Source organism: Saccopteryx leptura, chromosome 5 (assembly GCF_036850995.1).
Source record: "Saccopteryx leptura isolate mSacLep1 chromosome 5, mSacLep1_pri_phased_curated, whole genome shotgun sequence".
In the NCBI taxonomy this organism is placed as follows: Eukaryota; Metazoa; Chordata; class Mammalia; order Chiroptera; family Emballonuridae; genus Saccopteryx; species Saccopteryx leptura.
The window spans coordinates 14,298,797-14,318,490 of NC_089507.1; the positions used below are offsets into that span (position 1 = coordinate 14,298,797).

The 19,694-nt window shown below is 40.8% G+C and overlaps 1 pseudogene; it reads right to left on the bottom strand.

The window, feature by feature from the left end:
* Positions 1 to 394: 394 nt before the first annotated feature.
* Positions 395 to 18,511, bottom strand: LOC136406445 (eIF5-mimic protein 2-like; annotated as a pseudogene).
* Positions 18,512 to 19,694: the final 1,183 nt, after the last annotated feature.

Below are 19,694 nucleotides of genomic sequence, written 5' to 3' on the forward strand. Positions count from 1 at the left end.
ATCTGCTAATCAGCTGAGCTGGTTCCATATCAGGGTGGGAGGCTGTGGGCCGCTGGAGTGACTAAGCTGGGGGTACAGGTATGGGAGAGCATCCTGCAGAACATCTTCTCATGGCAACAACAGGGGCCCATGTGAGTAAGCCAACTGCATAGCAGATTTCCAGCCCCCGATATAGCCTATCCATTAGCAACCCCATGTCCAAAGCCCACAGTTTGGGGAAGTACATTCCACTCACCATGAAGCTAAGGAAGAATATGGAGGTAACGCAGGGCTGTTATACAATGGGAAGAGGAGAATCAAGCCCAATAATTCAGTCCCGACATTTAGTTGGGAAAATTCCCAAGAGTATATATTACCTATTGTCCTGTTGCGATTAAACAGGAAGTTAACACGACTAGGAGTAAACGTGTCTGAGCATGATTTTTAGTTTCATGGAGTTTTGCTTGGTCAGGGAGATAAAATGTACAGAGGACAGAGCGGGCAGGATCTGGCTCTTCTCTGGGTCAGGTCCTCTGGAGCCAAAAAGCACCTGTCGCGTCTTCATGAACATATTCATGATCATGGAGGAACAGCAAGGCGTCCAGCTAAGGGAAGAAGAAAAATAACATTTCTTTTATCAAAGTACAGGAGGATGAGGGGCACCGGAAAAGCACCAATACAGAGCTACTCAGAGATATCACTTCAGAATGGAAGATGGTGGTGTGGGACGTTCACGGGCAACAGCTCTGAGCCTTGAAGCATGGCTGCTTGTTGGACATACCAAGATGGACGGCAGGGACTTCCAACATCCACTGTCCTCATCTAACCAAATTCCCTCTGCCCAAATGTGCAGTAGGGGAAAGGAAACAGAACCCTGCCTCACCTGAAGAAGACTTTTCCAGTTTAAATAGGGAAAATCAAAGCAAACACACGGTACTGTACGGTGATTATCAAAGGGAAAGGGGTGTGAGGGAGGAAGGGGAAGGGGGATGAACTGTGAGGGAAGGAGACTTGACGGGGTGGTGGACACACAGCACAGTAAACAGGTGATGTGTTGTGGAACTGTGCACCTGACACTGAGATAATTTTATTAACCAATGTCACCCCAATAAATGCCACAAAAAAAATTTTAAAAATGCACCAACTCTCCAACAGCATGAAAATACAAGCGGCTTCGTAGCCTGCTGTTTCCCAGGAAGGGGTCTCTGTTTCCCTAATAGAGTCTTTATTAGCCCTTTTGGAATTGGAAGCAGCCTGTTTCACACGATAAACTCCTAGTTGCAGGCTTTTAGCTGTGAGGACCCTGAAGTCGAGCCTGTGTTTCACCAAGGCTTATCTCACTACCCGTACTCAGAGCTTTAATATGTACAAAACAGTATACATTAAAGAAGTCTTTCTGATATTGAATTGAATATGGGGGATATTATAGCCCTACAAAGAGAATTTTAGGAGCTTTGGGAAGTAGGTTCTTAGGGTTATGACTGAAGAGGAAAAGGTAAGGGAAACGGGCTCTTAAAAATTGTTTGATAAGGTCATTTTAAAGGATGCACAGGAGTTGGTGTTTACTGAACATCTAATATGAGCCAGACACTGTGCTAAGAACTTTATATATGAAGGTATGTCCTTACTCACTTCATGTGGTCTTCTCAGATCCCTTGATATATAGATGTTGATTATCTCCTACTATATAACAGGGCACTAAATATGAAAAGCTTCCACTGGGTCACATAAAGAGTGAATTCCTGGTCTTCGGGTGAAGCTCGTTAAGAGATGGCTCTGATCTCTCGGCAGAGGTGAAGTTACCCGCCAATACGGACCATGGATTTCCATCCCAGGGAGGTGGTAGCTTCATGCCCCCTTCTGTTCCTTCCTGAAACTCCACTGTAACAACAGGAGAGAAAAAAATGTTTGCTACCTACGTCTGGATAGATGAAGAGTACCAGGGAAAGGGAACAATGACAAACAGCTCCCCAAGGCCCGGAACTAGCAATATCCATCACCTGCAACTCTCTGGTGACCTGTGGGATGAAAACAGGAGACTTGATTTAAAATACTGTATTTATGAAACTCTCAGATCCCCAGATCTCTATTTGGGCTGCTAGACACCGACCCTTCACCTATGGTTATACCAACCTGAATGTGTCTGAGCAAGTTTTTTATTCTATTTTTGAGATGAAGAAAGTTAGACTAAGACAAAAACATTCAACATTTTAGAATGAATAATGAGTTATCAAGATGAACAGACATCAGTGGGATAGTTCTAACAAAGGTAAATCTATTTCTCTTTTCTAGCACAGCCCAGAGGGAGAAGGTAGGCTCTAACTGAGGAAGACATCTTGGCAGTCCCTACGGGTTGGCACCCAACCTGTGGTCTTCAAGGTGGATCCAGCTTTCCCTGTTTCTCCGCAGCAAGAAGGAAAAGAGAAAGCAAAGCGAGGATGAGCTTCTTTTAAGCAGGTGAGATGGAAGTTGCACACAATTACTTCTGCTTACCACTGGCAAATGTTTAGGGCTGAATTGTGCCCCTCCTCAAGTTGGTATGTTGAAATCCTACCCCCTCCCCTCAGTAACTTAGAATGTGATATTTTAAATTAAAACGTGGTCATTTGGTTAGGCCCTAATGCAATATGATTGATAACCCAATAGGAAGAAGAAATTTGAGACAGAGACACATGCATAGGAAAGATGATGTGAAGACACAGGGAAGAGATGACCACCAGGAAAAGAGACCTCATAAGAAACCTATTCAGTGGACACCTAGAACTTGGCCTACTAGCATTCAGAACTGTGAGAAAATAAAATTCTGCTGTTTAAGCTACTCAGTCTGTGATGCTTTGTTACAGCAAAATAGATCAGTGAGAACTCTGGTCAAATGGCCATGCCAGGAAGGAGGGGAAAACAGATATGGCAGCAAGTAAGAATCTCCATCCACTGCATGAAATAGTTTGCTGTCGGTCGTGGAGCTTTAAGCAGAAGAGCAAATCATTCACCTCTAGGGCTTCTCACTTGATTCCCAGCACTCCTTGTCTTCCGCCAACACTGCATTGAAATATTGGCTCTGATCTTCATTGCCTAAACACAAAGGGAAAATAATTTTGAAAAAATTATAAGGAGCTAGTGGGAAACAGGTATTAAGGAAACTTAAACTCACCGTATGCAAGTATCTTTTTCTTCTGCCTCTGGGAATGATAAAAATTTACTGAGGGATGATGCATTTCTCCATGCTAACAGATCCGCTCGCCCTGCCACAGAAAGTTCCTAAAAATATAACACTGCAGAAGGAAAACTCTCTTCTGTGTTTTGGCATTTTTCCTCTGAACTGTGCTATTTGCTTTTTGCCATGGTTAGAATCCTTTTCAAGTTTATTGCTGCTGTGATCTTCTGTGCAACTCTATTTTAAGCAGCCTATGGCAGAATAAACCCCTAAGGCACTACTCCAAAAAAAAAAAAAAAAAAAGAGAAAGATTTAATATTGTAGTCAATATTGAACCTGGAATTATAGAATCTCTAATGTTTGGAGTTGGGAAAAGTAAAAGAAGACTCTTGAAAACATAAAAAAATAATGCTTAATTTCTGAAAACCCTCAGAGTGGATCTAAGCATGACTATATGTGGATAATATTCTGTGTGTTCGTAACCACAAATTAGCTCTTATAGCTTTCTCTGGTGAGGTCAAAACACAGAAGAGCCTTTTGAATACAACTGGAACAAGTGGAATGATTAAATTGTGCCGGTAGATTTTATGATGCATTGTCCTTCTTGCTCTATTACCAAAGATGTGGTTCTCAGACTTGATTGCCTATAAGAGTCCTGGTATACATCCAAGAGTGAAACTGGTGACATTTTAAGTAAAAATTTATAAATTCACTCATTCAATAAGCATTTTTTTTTAAGTGTGGGTAATGCGCTGTTGTCGGTACTGAAGATCAGCCCCCATGGAGCTTACAAATTATGAGAAAAAGCACTATATAAATCAAGATATGGTGTCAAGTAAGTTATATATGTGCAATAAGGGTTAAATACAAGCAGAGTAAGGGCATAATTGTGAGCATCATGAGGAATTTAAAGAGGAGATTAAGGAAGTCTCCGAGGAGATGGCCTTTGAGCAGAAATATGAATAACATGCAAGAGGCAAGCTCACAAATCCTTGGGGAACAACATTCCAGGAAGGAAAAAATAAGTGCAAGGTCTCTGAGTAGGGAGCACCGTGAGATACTCGAAGAACAGTAAGGAGTCAGAGGAGGGAAAGAATAGTTGGAGCCAGCACTGGAACAAGTGCAGCCAGTCACTTGAAGCTTAGCAGTGTCTTAAAGGCTTTGGTTTTGTGTAACTGAAGGCTGAAAACCTTTAGAGTGTCATGGAGAGACAATCATATTTACACTTAACGTTTAGTTTCAGTGCGAGAAGAGAGACCCGGAAAGAGCCCACTGAAATAGTCCACTGACACCACAAGTAGAATGAGGTTGAGAATGGTGGAACAAAAGGGTGAGATTTATCATCTGTGTTGAAGGGGATCTGGTCTCTGAAGGCTTGCTGAAATAATGAGTCAGGACTGTGAGAAGAAGAAATGGGCCACGGAAGACACCAGTTTGGGGGTGTTGAGCCACTGCATGAAATGTTGATCATCCTTTAGATCAGGGGTCCCCAAACTTTTTACACAGGGGGCCAGTTCACTGTCCCTCAGACTGTTGGAGGGCCGCACTATAAAAAAAACTATGAACAAATCCCTATGCACACTGCACATATCTTATTTTAAAGTAAAAAAACAAAACGGGAACTAATACAATATTTAAAATAAAGAACAAGTAAATTTAAATCAACAAACTGACCAGTATTTCAATGGGAACTATGCTCCTCTCTCTGACCACCAATGAAAGAGGTGCCCCTTCCAGAAGTGCAGCGGGGGCCGGATAAATGGCCTCAGGGGGCCGCAGTTTGGGGACCCTTGCTTTAGATAAGAAGGAGCAGTGGAGATGGTGGTATATCAGAGTGTGGAACTCATCAGAAGGGGGCGCTGTTATTTAATTCAGCTGAAGACTATTTTCTCTATAATGTATAATCATTATTATCCTTGATGTTTCAAAGATATTTAGAACCCAATTCTTTCCTCTTTACCTAAATGTGCTTCAATAGAGTGGTTATGAGACTATGAACTTATTTAATAGAAATTTCAGTCAAATATCAGCCATTAGTATTATATTTGACTGACTGGAAAGGAGGAAGTTTTTCTCCACACACACAGTTCTCTGCACTGACAGATGAACAACGATTGCCACTGGGGTGCAGAGGCTCTTAATCACCTGGTCTCCCACCTCCCTCTGTCAGGGCTGCTCTCAATGCCTTGATCCTTTTTGCTGACTCTCCTCTTGGCCTCTGATTCTTGTCTCTGGACACAAAAGAACAGATAGATCACCTGGCCTTTTCCTCCAGTGCCTTTGCCCATGGCAGTGTCTAGAAAATATTTTAGTGTCTAGGTGGGAGCTCTGAGATCAGGAATACTACAACTGCTCTCCGTAAAATCTAACCATGAAGTAGAAGGTATATTTGTTGCAAATTTCTACCTCTCCAGGCCCACCTTCTGCACAATTGTTTCCTCTGGATTGCCTAATGGTTTGATAGGGGACTGTTTTTGTTTACTCCAAGCTTTCAGAAAGAAATTGACAGCATAACCTGAGAGAGAGTACCCATGCAGTTATAATAAATCTTGAGATCAATACATCAGTGGCATACATTTCAAAATATGATTACAATTTTGCCAAGTTTATCCACAAGCAAGTATAAGATTCCATCAAACTTCTAGAGTTGCTGAAACCATTCTACTAATTTCCAAAAATCCTTGGTACTGACAGCTAAACTAGTCCAAATCCTTATTTTTTTTTTCAATGAAATGATAATTAAAGCATCTCTACGCTTACATGATTGAACCCATGCTGATTTTAGTGCATGCAGTTGAAATAAAATGAACCAAAAGGAAATGTATGGCTCTTGGCTGAACCCTTTGAGATTACATTTTCACAACCCTGCCATCCCAATTAAATAAATATATGCAAATATGCAAAATGGATAGTCAAAACTCTTCAAAAAAAAAACTACTCCAAATTGTGAGTTATGAGTTCGATCAAAGTAATATTACAAAATCGATTTTTTTTCTTTATGAAGCTTACTGTTACATGACCCAATATCAGAGAGCATCTAAATTTATGGTTCAGTTTGATTTGATTTAGCTATAGTCATTAAAGGAACCACAAATTTGCCATTAATCATTGATTATATTCAATCAGCTCTCAAGGTGACTTATGTTTTCTCACTATTTGCGACATTACAATCTGCCGAACAGGCTCCCTGGCATGAAATGGAACATTTCTCTGTAAGCAGTTGGAGAGTTCAGTTCAAATTGCTTTAAGTACTTATTGATTATACTTTCTAATACTTTTGCTTTTAAAAAAAAAAAGACCCAGAGCCACACTGACTACAGATGTGTTTAAATCTCTGACTCTTAAAGATAATGGAGTTTTGTTGGTGCTGTGGTCAAAGAATGATAAATTCTACCAATGATTCCCAATTAGTTTTTTTTTTATGTTTAAATTGTTTCTGTAAAGATAGATTTTAAATTTAACCTGATTTAGCACAATGTTCTTTCAAACCAGCTTTTATTGTGCTGACAAAGGGAACAGTCTAAAGGAATGGCGCATGTTTCGTTCCTCTCAATATCCCTGATCCACAGAAGCTGCTTCCTCTGTGGGAAGGAATTTTGTATATTCCATGAGTGAGATATTATATACAGTGTCTTAGCATTCATTTCTACCCCTTCTTTATGTTCTTTCTATCCAGCGTTGAATGGGAAGGAAGGCTGTAGCTATGGCTGTGAATATAGCAGAGTCTCTGCCAACAAGAGATAGAAATGCAAGACTTGGGAGGGGGAAGGGGAACACGATGCCTTGCTTCTCGCACAAGAATAGTGAATGAGAAAGCTCAACAGTTGTGAAAATTTGTAACAGCTGAGCTCAATTCACAGCAGTCCAGTGTCTAACCTTGAGGATTCAGCAGCCATTGCCTATTGATTATGGATATGGAGGCATTGTCCCCAAACCAGAGCCATAACTTCTGCTCATCTGCCTTTCTAACAGTTCTGTATACACCTCATTCCTGCTATGAACCCTTTTCCTGAGTTCCCTCAACACATTGCAAGACATTCCTGCCATATTCTCTCCCTAGGATGTCTTCCTCAACACTTTTGCAAGACAAATATTTTTTTTTCCTTTATGGTCCAGTCCTTACATTTTTCCATGATATACTTTTTAATTTTTTTGTTATTTTCTTATAAATATAATTTTTCCAACTTATTTGGGAGAGAGAGAAAAAGAGAGAGAGAGATCGGTTTGTTGTTCCACGTGTTCATACATTCATTGGTTGTTTCTTCTATTTGCCCTGACTGGGAATCAAACCTATAACCTTGGTGTATCGAGTCGATGTTCTAAATAACTGAGTTATCCAGCCAGGACTCCATGAAACCATAGTTAGACTCTTCCTCTGCCTACCACATTCAGGATTTATCATGCCTTTATCTGATATGATCACATATTTTATTTCTTTTTTTCTGTTGTTGTTTGTATGTTTGGTTCCCTTGAAAACCTGTGAGGGTTTGCAAGCCTTGGAAAACATCTTGGTCAGGTTTGTATTCCAGGTTTATAATACGTACCCAATGGTTACTTATTCATTTGAATATACAGCTTGTGGACTCTACCTCTTATTTATCTTTGTACCCTTGACACTGTCTCACATTCAACAAATAGTCAATAAATATTTATTATATTGAATTATTAAATCACCTCCATCATCCTCTTCATTAAGAATCATATGAATTCATTCAACATATGGAGGTTAAAAAGTCCATATTAATGTAAGCCTGATTTTGAAATTCTCAAAGATATTCCAAGGCAAGGGAACAGCATGTGCAAAGTTGAGAGGTATATGGAAGCTCTCAGCATAAAAGAGCCACAATTTTGTGGCACAACTGGAGTGTCTAGGGTAAGGGAAGGAATAGGTTAGATGAGAGGTTTTGCTCACCAGTCCTGAGCTACTTTAATTCACCATAAGTGATGCCATGAGCAATGACTTCAAATGTGCTAATAATTGCTTTTCCCAGCAATCAATGTACAGGTTCAAGAGTTCTGTGCAGGAACCATTTCTTCACCATGATAGCCGCCAGAATAATTTGCTAATCTTGGCTCTTCCCTCATGCAAATTATTAGGCGGCATCTTTATTGCAAGAAAAGAGGTCCCAAGGGCTGATACTAAGCTAGATAGAGTCTACTGATACTCAAGAACCTTTATAATTTAGCATTGCTAGCTTTATATTTAAGGCCAAGTTCTCAAGCAGGTAGTGACAAAAATCTGTAGGGAAAACATCATGACACATCTTCTTAGAGTATCCATTACCCTCAGCACTTGGAAATTTTAAATACAATTTTTATATCGAAACAACCAATCACATGATGAAGGAAAATGCTAAAATGGGTGACGTTTTAAGATATCTTTCCCTTTCTTCCCCATATGCACAGAAAATGCACAGTCCAAGAATTCTTAGAAGTCTTTTGGGAGCTCTGAAGGAAGATTTGGCTTTTTTGTTTTATGAATTGAGGGGAGATGATTCACCAAGAAACCTGACCCTTTAGATCATTTGTTTCTTCACTATAAAATTTGAAACTATGGTACATTTCCCACCTACCTCACTACACTGTTGCAAAACAACAGGTGAAGCAGATGAGATATAGAAAATGATTGTAAATATGGCCCCTGAAACCCAGCAGCCAGAATTCAAATTCTAGCTCTGGGTCTTGGGGAAAGTCAATCTCTCTGGTCCTCAATTTTTTCATATTAAAAGTAAGGATGTTTGTAATTATTAATACCTACCGCATCAGGTTGTTAAGGGAGCTGTATGATTTGATGAAAATAAAAGCCCTTAGAATAGGACCTGTCACATGAGAGACCATTATTTGTTATTATTATAAGGTACCATCATTTTGAGTGACATGTTCCCATTAATATGTTAATATCAAACATGTATTAAGTGTCGGACATTGTATACGCATTATCTTCTGTAATAAAATAACCCTAGAATACAGGTGCTATTGTAACCAGTAGTTTATAAATAAATTAAAGATTCAAACGAGATATAAAACTTACTCTAGGCTATAAAAAGTCAGTAAGCAGTGGACATGGAACTTGAAGACTGGACTCTGTCTTTGGGACCTGAACTCTCATATGACGGTGAAACTCCGCTCTCCTCTAGAACCAGGACAGATAGGCAAGGGTGGGGAAATGAAAGGTCACCCCGACAACAAGCACCACATGGGCGTATCAGACATCAGCCGCAGCCATCTCATATCCCATCCTGCTTCACTCTTGCAAGAAGCACACATGGCTGAGATTCTTGTGTCCATTTTTTAGAGATGAAGAAATAGCAAGGTATAGGACCCGTGTTTGTTGTCCGACCCATGATTGTTCACCTCCACAGCCCTTGGTTTTTCTGCTACCATGTTTCCATTAATCATAATGCATGAGATCAAGCAGTTGACTGGTCAGAAGACTCTGAAATTCACTCATCTGTCTCACATGAATCCCCAACAACTAGCTCTACAGTGAGAAGGAGTGGAAAGAAGGTACCCTACACAAGTTGCCCATGGGGAGGAGGCCAGGGAACACTATTAGAAAATGTCTTGTTTTGACTTTTTAAAAAAGTAGTTGGGACTTAATGATTGCTAGCCTTTCAGTGCACATCTGATATGTAATGTTCCGCCCTTTACTGCGTGACTCAGCATAAGACTGCACTGAATGACTTATCTCCACTGTTGAGTTAAATATGACCTAAAGCTTTAAATGGGCTCTACAGTATTTTACACTTAAAGCCTGACTAATCATTCGCTGATGTTTGTTGAACCACATAATACGGGACTAAATCATCCCACTGTCTTCTTCCAAGCTGCTAGTGTGGCTTTATCTCACTACTAAAAGGAGATGAATGGGCAGAGGCTAACAGAATTTGGTTTCTTCTCTCTGTAGCAAACAGCACCCAATAAACCTTCAAAAGACAGAGGGAATCAATTGCTTTCACTTGTCAATGAGGACATAATAAGAAGTGACCTGGTCAAGATAAGAAAGGCCTGAAAATGGCCTCTCTCCTGATGTCTTTCTATTTCAAGAGACTGGATGATGTTGCTTCTATTTATAAACTCATTTGGAAATGCATGAGCTTTGCAAGGTCTTTTTCCTTGGTGGCTGCATCTTGAAAGGGCATACATTAGAATAATAAGATCAAATAACCTAATACCTTGGAGTCAACAAAGGCAATTTATATAAATATGAATTTACTAGCAAGCATGGAAAACAAAAGTCACATAAAAGAGACAACAAGAAAAAAAAGAGACAACAAAGCATCTCAATTTTGAGAGGGGTGAAGGCATTTCAATGCCACAGATTTTTGCAAGTGCGTGGGGCGATGACATGACGCTGTCTGGTGAAGGAGCTAGTGGACACAACCTACTAGTTGCAGCATCTTGTGAAAGCTACTTGCCTCTTTGAATTTCATTTTTTACTTACAAAATTGGAATAATACTTCATAAGATTTTGAGAAGATTAAATGATTAACACGAAGACTGATGTGATTAACACCTACTATAATGTCTAACCAGTGATAGATAATCAATACATTTTACTGCTGATATCATCATCATTATCATCATCATCACCGTCATCGTATGCAGGAGATCAGAAACAGGTTTCATCAAGTTTGGTTGTAATAGCTTGTCTAAATCAATATCATGGGCAAGATATTTTTCATGGTTTTTAGTATTTGACTCTGAAAAATCTTATGAAAAACCATCAAATGTAAACCATGTGACCTAGCTTTAGGGACTGGGCATGGAAGAAAAAAATGAGAAAAAGAGAAAAAAAAACATACTCTTATAGTATTCTAACCCAGCAATCCCTGCTTCACGTACAGGAAAGCAGATTTAGATGTTCTAGGCTCTTAAAATCCGCATGAATTAAGAACCATCCTAGATCACCCTGTAAATAGCATCGGAGCTTTAGCTGCAGTCCAGGACTCCCTTGGGAGCCATAAGCTTAAACTAAACCTCGGGAGGAAACAGGGGCACTGAGAAAAGTTACTTCTTCCTCATCAGCCACTGTAGGGCATAAAGTGCTTCCTTCTCATTTCCAAGAGGAAAAATGAAGCCTAGAAAAGTCAGCGTTAACAAAAGGGTTCTTGAGGACAGAGCACTGTGGACCTCATTCATTCATTCATAGGGTTGTCAGGAGTCAGAGCCAACTCAACAAACAGCACGTGACACACATGAAATTTAAAGCTAATTTACTAGATTTTAATTACAGAATGTTCTCCTCTCCTAATAGCCTGTTACTACATTTTTAAATCAGGTCTGATAATGGTTTGAAGGGCACATAGAGTGTGCCTCACATGCCAAGCCTGGCTCTCGGGACAATGCCTATATACGCAAATATAAAGCTCGCAGCACCCCGATGAGGGAGGTGCTATGAGTATCCTGTTTTCAGAGGAGGCACAGAGATATTCAGAAAATTTTTCAAGATTGCACAGCTAAAAGGCAGCAGTGGAGTCAGTATCTGAACCAAGGCCAATGGGCTACGAAGTTCGTGCTCTTTTTGTGCTCTGCGTGGCTCCCTGGAAGGGGGGAATTCAATAGCAACTTGGAGGCTCTGCAGACCTCCCTGTGGGCCATCTTCTGACTGAGTAGAGCCGGTGTTAGTCATGTTTCACTTACTCCATATAATGTTATTAGATAAATCTCTTTGAGATATGTCTAAATTACAGATAATAGTTTCACTCTATGCCCCATTGCACTCCCTTATAAATGTATTTAAAGATACATGATTGCACATCCCTGAAAAAAATCTTTTACTACTGTTTAAGAATAGTTCTGTTGGTTAAAAATATATTGAGAGTTCTTGTGTTTTAGAAAAAGATAACTGAAAATCACTTTTCAAGATGTTCTAAAGCTTCAGCGCTCTCTCATTTCAATAATAAGCCTCACAGTGTTAATCGGCTATTGATTAGGATAGAAGGTAATATGATCCAGTGAGACACATTGAGAAAAGTATTTAGAAATTTCACTTTGTTAAGTTAAATAACTGTTTTTCTGATCAGAAGATCATTAGTTCTTAAGTTGTGAGCAGAGGAGAAAAAGGAGAAATGGAATGATCATTGTTCATTGTTCCTTCTCCTACGACCTAGAAAAAGACGAGTGGAGGGGTAGAATGGGAGGGAAGGAGCAGATTGAAATGTGGAACTGCCTGTCCAGTGGGAGATGAACAAGGGCCAAGGGAGGAAGGACGCCTGCTGACAACTGGCATTGCCACAGACCTACTGGAGCAAAATGAGATCTAACAGCAACGAGAACAATCGAGTGCTTAGATTTGTCATATGGTTGCAGAGGTCTCATTTTGCTGACAAAAAAAAAAAAATGTATTTTTAAGTTGGAGCTTCTTTAAAGACAGAATATTGCCAGGCCAGCTAGAGACACAAGAAGAGCAAAGCAGGGTGCCAGGGTGATGGTGGGGGGGGGGGGCATGCATCGCAAAGCCTTTACAAATGCAAATCAAAGTACATCCACCCCAGACCAATTTATTCTCTGTTGAATACACTTCGGTGAGCCCAGGATCTAGTCATCAGGTTTTCTTCGAATTCTTATCCATATTCTTTGTATCACTTCACTTCCACTATGAAGAGTATTTAACTATTTCATAAACTTTTAAGTGCATGCAAGTGTGTAGAACCCTTGAGAATCAAATCAATCTTCATTGATTAAAAAACCCTGAAAGCAACAAATGAACCAACAAGAAAAGTAAACGAGCATTAACTTACAGACACAGAAACAGTGTAGCGGTTACCAGAGGGATGGCAGTTGGGGGACAGGAAGTGGTAAGGGGGTCAAATACATGGTGACTGAAGATGACAACTTTGGGGGGGTGGGCACACAATGTAATATACAGCTCCTGTATCATAGAAATGTACCCTGGGAACCTATACAATTTTATTAACCAATAAATTTAATAAAAAAAGTTGTACTGGCCCTGGCCGGTTGGCTCAGTGGTAGAGCGTCGGCCTGGCGTGCGGAGGACCCGGGTTCGATTCCCGGCCAGGGCACATAGGAGAAGCACCCATTTGCTTCTCTACCCCCCACCCCCTCCTTCCTCTCTGTCTCTCTCTTCCCCTCCCGCAGCCAAGGCTCCATTGGAGCAAAGATGGCCCGGGCGCTGGGGATGGCTCCTTGGCCTCTGCCCCAGGTGCTAGAGTGGCTCTGGTCGTGGCAGAGCGACGCCCTGGAGGGGCAGAGCATCGCCCCCTGGTGGGCAGAGCGTCACCCCTGGTGGGCGTGCCGGGTGGATCCGGTCGGGCGCATGCGGGAGTCTGTCTGACTGTCTCTCCCCGTTTCCAGCTTCAGAAAAATAAAAAAAATTAAAAAAAAAAGTTGTACTGTGAGGCTTAAGATTTAGAATCAAGACATAGTCTGTTTCACTGTGCAATTCCAAGTCTGTTTTAGAAAAAGAAGCCATCATAGTGCTGACCTTTTACTTTCTATTTTCAAATAGATCATGAATATTGTTATGCACAGGAGGAAAACAGATATAGATCAAATAACATGAAGAAGATTGAAGTCATGATCTAGTAAAAAAAAAAAAAAGCAGAAATAGCAAAGTAGACCGATGACTTAGATGTGAAGTGTCCAATACAGTGTATACATTTTCATCCAGGAACAAGAAAACAGAATCGCCATCATTTCATTTCACTCTTTATACACAGGAATCAACTGCCAAACCATCTTCTCATTTTTACCTTTGAGAATTTCCTGGCCTGGCCCATACTACAGGTGTTCATTCCCTCAAATCCTAAAGCCATCTGTCTTGAACATATCAGCGGCTGACAATCCAAAGCCAGGATTCTGTTGGCTGTAAGGAGTTTAGCAGAATTGGGCAGGGAGAGAGTCAAGAAGAGCCAGAATGTGGAGGAGAGGAGATCGGCAGTTTGGGAAGGCACAGTGCTGGCAGATGTGGTTTAGCCCTCGAACTAGCCAGAGGGTTGAAACATTACAGCAAGAATTCCATTACCAGCCTATGGTTCAGGCTCGATTCCAAATAATATCATTCCCTCTCCTTAAATTCTCTCAGCACATTTAACTACGTGTTCAAAGGATTAGAAAGAACATCGATCAGCATGAGGTAATGGCTTTGCCACTTTCCTACCACTAATGCCAATTCTAGCCACCCACCTCTCTCTCCTTCCCATCCTACAATCTCCCTTACTAGCAGTCCTAAAAATGACAGCAAAACAACAACTGAGGTATATTACTCTCTGGTCTCAAGTATTCTATATACATGAGAAGGGAATTACCTACTGCATATTTTATCTGGGTGAGATCTTCTGAATAATCACAGGTAATATTTTTGCGAACATTAGTGTAGTAAGTGCCATCCTGAATCATACATTGTGATGCAGGATCGCACTAGATATGAGCCTCTGCAATGCAGGAACCATAATCTATGTTTTCTTTGAATTCCCAGTGCCCTGTACATTGCTTAACTACTTTCACCCAATATTCATTCCCTGAGCCAGTACTTGGTGGTGCTGGATACTCTACTAGATTCTAGGCAGAAGAGTGGTTAAGAAATAGAAAAAGGTCCTACGTTCATGGCACTTACATTCTAGCTTCTATAGCAAACATTTCGATCCTCAGTAAATGTTTTCTGAACAAACAGTTGATAAGTAAACAAAAGGAAGGATGAATGCATAGATGAAATTGTATAGGGTAAAGATAATCTAAACTTGAATACAGAGTTAACTATTTTTTTCAGCTCCCAACACACATTTAAGTATGGCATAAAAAAAACTTACCCTCTGAAACAGAGAACAAATTTTGTGTGTGGGGGGGTTCTTAGCGAAAGAGAGAGACATACAAACAGACAGGGACAGGCAGACAGGAAGAAAGAGAGAGATGAGAAGCATCAATTCTTCATTGCTGAACTTTACTTGTTCATTGATTGCTTTCTCATACATGCCAGACCGGGGATGGGATCACCAGCTGAGCCAGTGACCCCTTGTTCAAGACAGCAACCTCGGGCTCATGCCAGAGACCTTGGACTTCAAGCCAGAGACCTTTGGTCTCAAGCTAGCGACCATAGGGTCACGTTAATGTCCCTTGCTCAAGTCGGCAACCCCGTGCTCAAGCTGGTAAACCTGTGCTCAAGCTGGATGAGCCCACACTCAAGCCGGTGAGCTCGGGGTTTCAAACCTGGGTCCCCTGCATCCTAGTCCGTTGCTCTATCCACTGCACTACTGCCTGGTCAGGCGAAACAGACAATATATTTAAAATAAATCAACATCTATCCAATCATACAAGTACAATTTTAACATCTCTATTAAGAATTATATATTTGAGGCTATAGGTTGGCATTAGCAGCTGAGTTCCAAAATTACCACTTAAGATTTAAAGAGAAAATCTTCAGGTCTCTTAGAAAGCATTCCCTTTTTTTACACTGTCACAGGTGACTTATCCACTCACTATAATACTTTAGTAAGTAAACGATGATCAAACAAAGATCATAATATAGTTCGGGAAGACTACACATGCTTTCACCATACTCAGTATATAATAGAACAGGGCACCCTTTGAATGGCAGTAATATGCATTAATTTGTTTAGAGAAATATTTATGTAGTTTCTACTACCTCAGAATTCTATGTAGGTATCTACAGTTTGGGAGCTATAAGGACGAAAAGAGCAATTATTTAATGATTACATAGTAGAGATATCTGAATGTGTAACATACCATTACCATAGGATATTAACATGAAATTTACAAAAAATAAAAAAATTAATAAAGAAGACTGACTTATGTAACCTATGTATAAGGATGGAGTTTATTTTTTTAAGTCTTTGGAGGACTACAAATTACAAAGTAAAAGCAGATCACTAAAATAAAACAAAACAAAAAACTTAATGAATACATTTTCCTGTGCATGAAAATTTTGTCAAAATGATTCATGTAACAATTTTACCTCATTCGCAACGATATCAGTAATAATGCTCTTCTTCATAAGGTTACTATGCTCCTTCACTGCAAATTATACTACACATCATTCCCTGCAGAGGAACTGTGAAACACCAAATTCTTGGCTCATAAAATGGCACCTTTGAAAGGGGCAATTTCCACTCGGTCTCTGGTGACATTGTGCCAAGCAAGTTTCTTTCATCTATCAAAAAACTTCACTTTTAAGATGAATTCTTTCCATCAAAAGGTATGGTCACATTTTGTTTTTTACTGACTACATATATTGATGAGTGGCAGCAAGAAAAGATGAAAATTAAAAGTCAGCCATTAAAATAAACGAGTCAATTGTATAGAAGAGATATTTGGCTTATGAAAATTACACAAATGGCGGGGGCGGGGGAACTAGAGTATGATAATAACCGGATGCTTGAGTCATAAGCAAATATGTTAAGACAATGAAGCCGGTCCTATATGACCAAGTGAGAATATATTACTATCTTTGCACTCCGCTCTTTATATCAAGTAGTCTAAGCCAATAGGAAATAAGAGTTATTCTATTTAGAGTCCCAATTAGTATGTGTTGACATTTAACATTTACAATAGACTGGGCTTAGTTCTGTCATTTGCCTTTACTTATACTATGTCATGAGATCTCTCCTATCCATGCAAGTAAGTGTATGACAAGTGTTAAATTCATTAAATGGCGATAGTTTTCTAAGGTACAGTTGAAAATGGTATGAAAAGAATACCCATTTCTTTTGCCTGGAAAGACACACTCTGAATGCAGAAGTTTCCCAATGGGAAAAAGCTCAACTTTCTTCTTCCCAGCAGGTCTGCTACATCCACTTTCCTGCAGACCTCCCCTTCAGGCTGGCCCTCCGTGCTTCACCACAGAATGAAAGCCTGAGAGCCCACAACTGAGCTCAAAGACATGTGAGATTAATAATACCAAGGCAATACTACCATGGAAGCAGCGGTTCAAATACTCAAGATTCCTGTTAATAACTTCCATTACTGCGTATGAGGTTGGCATTGATGAGGAGGGCTTTGGGCAAACCAAAATCATCCCACAAATCATTGCTCTCTGAGACTTGGGATACTTTTATGGTTCAGTTTGGAAAGAGAATTTTTATAACAAGTTATTTTAAGCAAGTCATCTTAAAAACTGTCTACATAGAAAACCCAGGAATAAAACCTTAGCTGTTCATTGTGGAAGGCTTTAAATTACACGATCACCATAGAAAACACAGGAAGTAGAAGGTAACTGAAAAGACTAATGCAACATCAGATTCCAAGCTATAGCTGCTGAAAACATGATTTTAGAAACCGAACCCAACATTTCTGGTAACCATAGAAACAGTTAAAGTAAAATTTGTCACGAAAGCCCTTATCTCATGCTCGCCATAGGGAGGTAGAAAGATGGAAGGACCAAGACACACGACACATGGCATTTTCCCCACGGCTCCCGTTGGCTGTCCTGAGGGTGCCGTTCAAAGTCCAGTCCCCTTCCTCGGCATCGGACTCGGGCTCTTCCTCAGCGCTCTGGGGCCACTCCACGGACTTCCCCTTTTGTTCAAGGAGGAGGACACTTTCCCCCTTGGCAATGCATGCATCTTTCTGCCACTTCAGAATAGGCTCTTCAGGCCAGACTGCAGCTTTAGGGAAAAGCACCACCATTTTTTGAAAGGCTTTTGGGAAATGAATGTTGCCATGACAGCGCTCCTGAGCCTTCCGGGAGAGAGGTGGCTCAGACTAACCTTGAGGAGGAAGAGCGGCACAGAGAGGAGTCAATTCCTTCAAGTGCTCAATGGCTTGTTTGCTCCGTTCTACATGAGCCGTACTGTTCTGATGGGCTTCTGGGATGTTGTTTATTCTACCAGCTCCTCCTTGACATACAAAATGATATTCTGAAATGGATCACCACGGGACATCTGTTCTTGAACTTCTTTCTGGAGTTTCCTATAAGTCCCTAAGGTTTGCTGATACTGACATATTCTGAGAGCTCTGTTAAGCCTACTTCAGTAAAATACTTTGCAAAGTGTTCAAAGCTTTGTTTATTGGCAGGAAAATGTTCCATCAGTCTGTTACCTATGCTGACTTTCCGAAGACTTGCAGCTACTGCGTTGATATCTTTTTCATTTACGCATGATTTAAAGAGCTTTACAGCAAAAACTGCTGAACCCCCTTTTTTAAGCAAATTTTCATTATAAAGGCTGCTAAGGATGGATGCCTTTAAGTGTGCCATTAGCAGAACACCAGTCACCATAGCCAGCTCGTTCCTCTCAGACTCCAAATAACCCTGAAAGCACAGCAGCTGCTTTTTACTTCATCTTCCAAACCTTCCTCCAGCTGTCTGCAGCACCTGATCAACCTGGTAAAACCCCAAGCAAACGCTTGCATAGTCTCTAGGCCTTCTTGCCCTGTGAACACACAGACACCTCTCAACATCATGTTGTCTTGCAACCAGCAGCACAAGTCACCCAGCTCATGAACTGAAGAAGTAAATGAGAAATAAGCATGTGCATGCCTCTGTGTGTGCATGAGTGTGGGTATTTTATTCTCAAGAATGGTTGAGGCCCTGGCCGGGTGGTACAGTGGATAAAGCATTGACCCAGCAGGCTCAGGGCACGCATGAGAAGCAACCAATGAGCACACAATGAACTGGACCAACTAAGTGAAGCGAGTGGATGATTCTCTCTCTCTCTTCCCCTTCCCTCCCGGTCTTCCTCTCTCTTTCTCAAATCAATGGAAAAAAAAGAAAGAATGGCTGAAATGATAACACATTTTCTAAGTATTGACACTGTTAAACAGTAGTTATCTTAGTGATTTGTTTATAAATCAGCAGTTTCAAAAAAATATGTCTCACAGAATCTAATTCTGCATAGTGTTATTGGGTGACATGACAAAATAGGTTCCTGTGGTCAAATAAGGCTGTAACAGTTATACAAGAATTATTTTTGTTAGGTCTTAACAGGACATTTTGCATAGTAACATAAAGTATGGTTGTCTAGAAGAACATGCTGGCCTAACTCACTTTAATGATTTCATTTTTGAGGCCCATTTAATGAAGCGCTCCTTGTTTTACACGGCTGTAACCAGCAGAGTGGATTCTGCGGGCTCCTCCTGGACCCCCCTTCAGGGCCAATGCACTCATCCCCAGCTGCTGAAAATATTGGAGGCTCGATGCTCACAGATGTGCCGTCAGTGGGCATTGCCCTCACCTCTAGGGAATTGCCCCCCAAAGGCTCACCTGGCCTATGACCAGACAATGACAGAATACAAAGGCGCACCTCCCTTGTCTCAGTTTGAGACAAAGGACCATCCAGCTCCAGAACTCCCTGTAGGATCGGCTAAGAAATCAGCTGCATCCACAATGCGGGCCACCTTCTCTCTGTGTCTCATCCTGCTCCCCAGTTCCTACTTCCTTGCAGGTATGTCTCTCCCAGAGCATGCCGCACTACCATTTCTCCATGCAACTCTCCATTGCTGAGTCCGCTTCTTAGAAACCCAACCTAAGACAACAGCATTTATGTCAACAGACATGCGATTGCTCAGATGAAGTTTTGAGCCACTCACTTCTGTGTGACTGGGAGTATGTTTCCCCCTGCTAGTGGAACTGAGATTTAATTCATAA